The 8088-nt window shown below is 34.0% G+C and overlaps 1 pseudogene; it reads left to right on the forward strand.

The window, feature by feature from the left end:
• The first annotated feature begins 720 nt into the window (after positions 1-720).
• On the forward strand, positions 721-1367 carry LOC149576181 (exocyst complex component SEC3A pseudogene; annotated as a pseudogene).
• The last annotated feature ends 6721 nt before the right edge of the window (positions 1368-8088 follow it).

The raw sequence follows: 8088 nt of genomic DNA on the forward strand, positions 1-8088 counted from the left end.
AGAGCTAAGAAAAGAAAAAGAATCTTGCATGCTAAAAAAAAGTTTTGCTTGCATGCTAAAAAAAATTTTGACAGCCCATGCAAGGATTTGTGATGGACGAGATTAATCACAGCTTAGCAAGCACAGAGGAATAACACGAAAACGGAAACAAACTCACAAGCAAGTTTCAAACTTTATTAAATTCAAATCTTTTGACATACATCCTTTGAAGGGATTTGAGGGTACTTACCTTAATACTGACCTCTTTCTATTCTTCAGCCTCTTGGCTTGCTCTCATGGTGCTTCCCTTCCTCTCTTCAACATGGAGTCACCAGCAAGCATTTCCTTCCTCCTCTCTTCAAAAACTTTTTCCAAAACTCCCTCCTCAACTAACTTAGAAAATTCAACATTTGATATTTAAAATGGAGTACTAAACTGAGCACCCAAACCAACTTGAATTTCAAAACTGGGTGCTTAAGTCTAGAAACTTCAAATTTTCAAAATCTCGCACTAAATGCTTCAAATACCACTAACAGCTCTTACGTGTTGGGTTAACCCGACATCTAATAGACAGAAAATATGGGTTAACATGTCATTCACCAACAGATTCCAGATGACATTTGTCAATTAATACGTTAGCTATTGAGACCAGAGGTCAGGATTTCCAATCCTTTGAAATTGCAGCAGTGCGGCTCAAATAATAGAATAGTCACCCTACTATGTCCATGAGGTGGAGTAATGATAAGCAAGTTGGTGTTCTTTCATATATACCAAGATTTGCAACACTTGCAGGTCGTATGGAAGAATATATCCAAGGGCAATCTAGGGAATTAGTTAATCAAGCATATACAAAATTTGTTGGGACCATGTTTACAACATTGGAGCGCATAGCACAGATTGACCCTAGGCATGCAGATATTGTTCTCCTTGAAAATTATGCATCATTTCAAAACAGCCTTTATGAGCAGGCAAATATGGTTCCCACGCTAGCAAAGTTCTACCACCAAGCAAGTGAAGCATACGAGCAAGCATGTACTCGATATATTAACTCGATCATAAACTACCAATTTGAAAAGCTATTTCAGTTTGCTTAGAAAGTTGAGAATCTGATGTACACAATTACACCAGAAGAGGTACCATTTCAACTTGGATTGTCCAAAATGGATCTCCGAAAATTTTTAAAATCTAGCCTTTCTGGGGTGGAAAAGTCTCTTCAAGCAATGTACAAAAGGATGCAAAAGAATTTGACATCAGAGGAGCTGCTTCCTTCGTTGTGGGACAAATGCAAGGCAGATTTTCTTGACAAGTACAAAAGTTTTGAAGGGATGATTGCAAAGTGTTATCCCAACAAAACATTAAGCCCATCATTTGTGGACAAGAAACCCTAGAAACCCTAGCTGGCAAAGCTGTACGAGGGCACCAAGAAAACGTAAATACACAGAAAGAATGGCGGCATAAGGGGAAAAAACTAGGGTGCGAGAGAAATGTGAAAGCAACGAAACCCTCAGAATTTGCAATGTCGGGGCCAACATATTGCCGCATGCACGGCTCATTCTGTGAGAAGTACAGAATTTCATCATTGATCACCCATTAACTTGCAATGCAAGGAATCATTTCTCTCATTTCTCATTCACAATTTGCACAATTTGCAAATTTCTGTAATGTTAAAAACAAAACATAACAATGCAAAACAAAACATAACAATGTTAAAAAAAAATTGATATTTAGATAGGAAAACCCTCTGGCAGAAAGCCTTCCAAAGGGGGTTAGATGAAAACTAATAGAAAATAAAAAGTAACCTGCACAAATTAAAGCAAACAAAAGTTAAACGGGTTTGGCGGTAAACCAGCCAAATCCCAGAAAAAAAAATTCAATTTCTTCCATCTTAAAAAGATTAAAGAAGAAATTAGTGAAATCTCTCTCAAGAGTCTCCTTTGAATCGTACCTTCATGCAAACACTCAAAACAAAGATTAAATTGCTCTGATACCATGTTAGAAATGGAAAAAGAAATTTGTAAATAAACAATACCAGGAAAGAATCTAAGTGAGTAAATGCATGAAAAGATATTACCATAAAATAGGAGAGAGAAAGCTTCAAGCTCCAACACCATGAGACAAGATATTTGGAAAGGGGAAAGCAAAGAAAACCCCTTGTGATATTATGAATGAGGCATCAAAAGCCTAAGAAGGAAGAGAGAGAGAGAGAGAGAGAGCAATGGCTCATACAATAATTGAGAAGAGGAAGAAACCTCATTGTTGTTGAATGAGAGAAGAGGGTCATCTCTTAAATAGAGATGAGAGAGAGGAGTTAGAATGTAACTCCCATGTCTATGAATGCCACCATTCATAAGTGTGTGAGGCCAAGTGTGAGATTCCTCTTAAGGAGGAATAATCTAAAATTAGAAATTACAATATATATTTGTCCTCACATATTCCACTAGATGACAAAATAAGATGTAGTGGAAAAAGGACAAAAAAGAAATATATTAGGATACCTTGGCTTATATCCTAATATATTACAACAATAAAGAAAGGAAGTCTAACCTTGGTTTATAAATACACCAAGGAAAGATTACAACTTCTAACAATAACTAAGTATTTGACACTAATAGACAACAAAATTAGAGAGATCAACACTCGAAGCCATTTTTGCTAGTATAGTTTTGGTAAGCACTTTACACTTACTCGTTTTGCTTACAACATTCTTCAGTACATGAATTTGCTGATAAATCTACACTACTAAGCTTCTATAAGTGATTATTAGCTCAAATCTCTCGAATTCAATCTTTTCTCTTTGAATGCATGGGAAAAAAATACAAATTAAATACACAATATATATGCAATAAACTTACCTTTATGACCATTAGGGCATATTAAATGCATCATACTCCATGTTCTACTATCTTTAATGAACTTGATTTCCACTAACTCTCAATCACATCTTGTTTCCATCATTACTAAGTTAAAGTAATAAAGTTGCCTCAAATTACGTAACACATTACCAAACCTTTAGTATTACTAGCTTGCTCAATACTACTAATTCTTAGTTAACAAAAAACTTGATTAAAATGCCTATTTGAATGATTTTGAAACTTCATGAATTGTACTTGTACCTCAAATGTTATGCAGATATAGACATCCTTCCACTTTATTCAAGGAATTTATGTAATATATATATTTAGTAATGCAGTTCCTACCTTCTTCTGAGGCTAAGTTGGAATTGGTGGTTACACCTAATCCATTGGATGAGGTGTCTATTAGAAGTCTATTGGGAAAGTAAGATACTAAGGCGGGGAGGGGTAAATTGGGATCTATAAAAATTTTGTATACTTGAAACAAATCAAATACATTCACCATTAAACCATCTCATATCAACATCATATAACCATAAATTGAAATAGATCTAACTATCCATCACATGTATAAACATGAAAGTAAATGTAAACACATAACACAAAAGATTTGGTTACCTAGAAATCCTCCAAGCTAAAGATAAAACTAGGGTGAGGATGACACCCACAAATTTTAACTACTACATTAATAAAGTGTTCCTATTAAGGCTATAACATTTGATCACTTCTAGTGATCTACCCTATTAGGGGTCTTCCCTTCTTAAAGGGTTTGAACTTACAACTAAGTAAACATTATTTTAGGAGATTTGAATAGGCCTATTAGGACCACTCTAGTAAGAGATTTACCTTGATTCACTTGCTAGAATGTATCAATACCTGATCCTTTAGTTAGCACTTTGATGCTAGATTATAGATCTCCTCTTTCCAATTCTCCTTATTTGATAAACTATGTTATGTTCTTTGCTGTTGGGTTTCTCTATCTAACCCTTGCTTCTAATCATCAAACATAGCATCCTTTGCTCATATAGTTGTCTCTTTGCTCTCTCCTGATCCTTCTCTTGTTCCCTCTAATCTATGGTTCGGACCTTCCTTAAATAAGCAACTAGAGAAGGTTTTAGATCATAATAAATGATCCATATTTCTCCCTTTTGTCACTTAGTCCTTCCATTTTTCTAATTGGTTAGACTTCCTTCATAGGGATTGACAACCTTTGACAAAATGTGTAAATAATTCCTTAGTTGTCTCCATAATCATTAAATCATATATAGAAGTTAGCTAAAATAGTTTACGTAAGTGTTTGTGCCATTCCAATCACATATACCAAAACTAGTTTACTCGGCACTCGAATATCCTAATGATTGATCATAACTAATACTCATGTTGTCCCTCAACTTATGTATGCTTAGCACTAACTGTGTGACTTGACATGAATTGGCTTTGTTTAGTTCAATGTCTTTTGAATTCTATCTTTACTCGGCATAAACAAGCACTTTGTATATACTGGAGTGGCTAGAAACCTAAGACAAGTCGACTCAAATTGAAATATAAACAAGTCCAGATTCATTCGACCTTAATTAGGTGGCTCGATCACAATGATGACTAGCTAACTCTACCTAGGGAATGACTATTGTTTGACACTTATAGGCACCATGATTTGGAGATCAACAATGCCACCCTTTGACAAAAAAAATACTTTGTCATGATTGATCATTCCATTCAAAATTTCAAAATAGCATTGCCCCTTAGACTATGACTTGATCTTCATTAATTCTTCATGTTATGCATCATATTTATATGTCTTCAAAAATGGGTAATACATTTTGATCTTCAGTTGATGTCCCTTTGTGACATATTCATGACCTTTTAATTCAAATCTTACCCCTTGTAAATATATATTTTTTCCTTATATATGACATATTCATGACCTTTTAATTCAGATCTTATTTTCCCTTCTATATATATTGTCCCCCTTTTTCTTGTCACTTATGGTTGCTAGGATGAAGGGGCTAAATCATATTTGTCTAAAAATAGTGTGTGAATCTATATAACAATGGAAAGTGCATTATCCTAACTGGTTTTGGTAAATTCCAAAACTAAAAATTTTAATCTCTAGTTAAGCATCTAATTCAACTAGACATTCTACAATAGAGAGATGAGAATCTTGGCTTGTTATCTCCTTTGCTAATTCTAGCTCTCTCTATATTACCTCCAAATGACGTATCAACATTGATTGAATGGAAAACAACTTTCCTGTCTTGCATCCATCCATGGCTTGTAGTTCAACCAATCTCCCTTTGGAAAAAAATAATTTGTTAAAATGAATAGAGCTTGAACTTGCATCCATGCTCAAAGAATTTACTGTAGACTTTAGGTCTAGCAACAATTTCTCAATCTAATCTTGAATATTTTGTGTGAAACTTGGTACATCACACAACATTTTATAAAAAAATTGAATATTCTTTACAACTTTCTCTATATTATTTACAAGATTAGAAAGTTCAACTTGCCTTATAGCAATCTCGGTTGACACTTTCTCCAAAACTTGTTTCAAAACTTTCTTCTCAAACCAGTACAACAATTTCACATTAGCTTCAATATCATCATTGTTAACCTTCTCAACAATATAAAATAACTAGTATATAAGAGGTGATTTCTCATTAATACCATGTATATCAAATACATCAACAAAGATATCCTTGATCTCATGTTGTACTTTCCTATGTTGATATTCCCTTTTCATTTCTTCTTGTTTTATCTTTATTGCTGATACATCTTGCAATATTTGCATCTAATCACGAGTCATATTGTCAAGATAAAATTTGGGAATTAAGATTACCTCATCTAGTGTCATTGGCTTTCTAGGTAACTTGGCCTTCTTCTTCATTTTCTTTGTATTAGGTGTGTTGGCGTTTGGAAATGTGATCTTTACTAGTGTCACTTCAGCACTAAGCCTCAACATCTCTTGGCCTATTGTTGCAATAAAAATTGCAATGGACTCCTTATAAGTAGATATAACTTTTTGAGCATGTGTAGCAATTATCTCTATTCCAGATAGTGTAGAGGGCACTACACTCAGTAGTTGAACCAATGTTTGAACTTCCACTTTCTCTTTTGGTTCCTGTGATTCATTGGTCCTTTGTTGCACAACCTCCTTTATTCCCATAACATGAGGTTTTAAGGCATCAATTTTAGACTTATCTACTTTCTCTTTCTCTTCTCCTTCTTCTTTGTCAATGACAAGATTAGCCTTGAGTGTAGATGTAGAAGCGCAATCATTGCCTTGCCTTGTTCCTCGACACTTACACCTTGTAGACTCTTCTCTTCAATTGTGACTATTGAATGAACATGTGTTGAATCCATAGTAGGTGCATTCTCAATCCTTGGATAATCATGAATTTATATCAAAACTAGATTAATGCATGGTAGAGGTGTATCTGAATTTAATTTAATGAAGGCTTCATTCTTGAGTTCTTTTTTAAGTCAAGACATTAGTATTTGTTTGTGTTTCCTCAGGTATGTCTTCAAAAGTGAAAACATATTGTTGTTCACTCTCCTCTACCTTTATCCTTATTTCTTCCTCAAGATTATTTGGCTCATTTTAATCTTCATTATTATCTAGTTCAATTGTTTTTCCCTCATTTTAGTCTTCTATTGTTGAAGATAACAACCCTAATGCCTTCTTCCAAACTAATATGTTTACTTGCACTACATCTTCAATTTTATTTTTCAAAATTTTATAAGCCCTTGTCTTGGGCACAAACTTCTTAGAAAAATATGCCTATAGATATATATGTCCTCCATAAATTTGGCATAGTCTGGGCTAATGTTGTTTCTCTTGTGTGTCTTTTAGTAGACAATGCCCATTTCTGCTTTGTATTCATTTTATTATAAATTCTTCAAGGATTTCCTTGCCTAACTCTATAGATGTATATTTGAACTTTATCATCATATCTAACACTTCTTTCTCAACCTTTTGTTTATCAAGATTCTCTCAAGAATCATATTTAGCATGTTTTACACCTGAAATTACTGCCAAGTTTATGATATTGTCACATACCTTATCAATATTTTGAGGAGGTTACTTGGGAACACTATGAAATGTTCTCATGCCATCTGATTTAGTTCTTTCTCCTTCATCCTCTTCATTATTAGACATAACTACAAGTTTTCTCCTTGATTTCTTCTTCAGACCTTGCTCAGTCACTTTTCTTACCGGTTTCCTCTTTGACAGGGACTTTCCCTTAACTGGCTTTGTGATCTTTATTGTCCCTTTCTTTGTCTCAATAGTTATAGGAGATGTTTTCTTAGATCCTTACCTTATTACTCTTCTCTAAGGTGTAGAGGATGGAAGTATAACACCTCTCTTTAGATTATCCTTGATCTTAGGATCTACAAACACTATTTTCTTTTGTTTTGGTGCCCAAGGCTTAGCAGCCACTAATTCTTTTCTTTTTGATTCATCTTCTTCGTCTTCCTCAATTTTCTTATCGTCCCATTTTTCTTCTATAATCTAGAGGGTTCTCTCTCCAATTTTTCCTTCAAGTCCTGCAATCATTTTCTTTCTTTTCCTATCCATCTTGGGCACTTTTGTTTGTATTAGCATATTGATCTTGGTTGTCTCATATATGTCAAATGGATCAACATTCTAATAATTTTCTTCTAACAACAAGGTTGAAACTACTATAGATATCTCATCAATATTCACATCATACTGCATAGGCCTTAGCCATGCAACCCTTGGTAAAATAACTTGTGCATAGGTGTAGTTACTATCAACCATAAAGAAAATGTGATCATAGTAATGATCAACAACTGACTTGGAGATTCTCATTTTGTTCTTCATTTTTCCATTCAATTTGTCAAAATATCCATCTAATATAATTTCAAAGCTCTCTCCTTTCTCAATGTAACAATTGATTTTCTTGGTTATAGGTCTATATTTATCCCACACAATATCTCCTATGGTCATAAATGAATTTTGTACATAAAATAATATGCACATTAGTAGTGAACCAAACATACATGATGTATTCTTATCCTTTCTGATGGCTCCAAGATTCTCTACTAGCTGGATCAAGTGTATCTCAGCAAGGTAGACTAATAGAGTATTCTTATCCTTTCTAATGTACACTATTCAGTCAGCTAGACTAATAGAGTTTGTGGGCAATCACTCAGACTACAAACTTAATGACAAGATCTGTAATGCCATCAATAAACATTCCTCTTCCATTCCATATGGCCTTTGTTTGTTCTACTA

Source organism: Cupressus sempervirens, chromosome 1 (genome assembly GCF_028749045.1).
Source record: "Cupressus sempervirens isolate cs-2001-9-10 chromosome 1, ASM2874904v1, whole genome shotgun sequence".
Classification (NCBI taxonomy): Eukaryota; Viridiplantae; Streptophyta; class Pinopsida; order Cupressales; family Cupressaceae; genus Cupressus; species Cupressus sempervirens.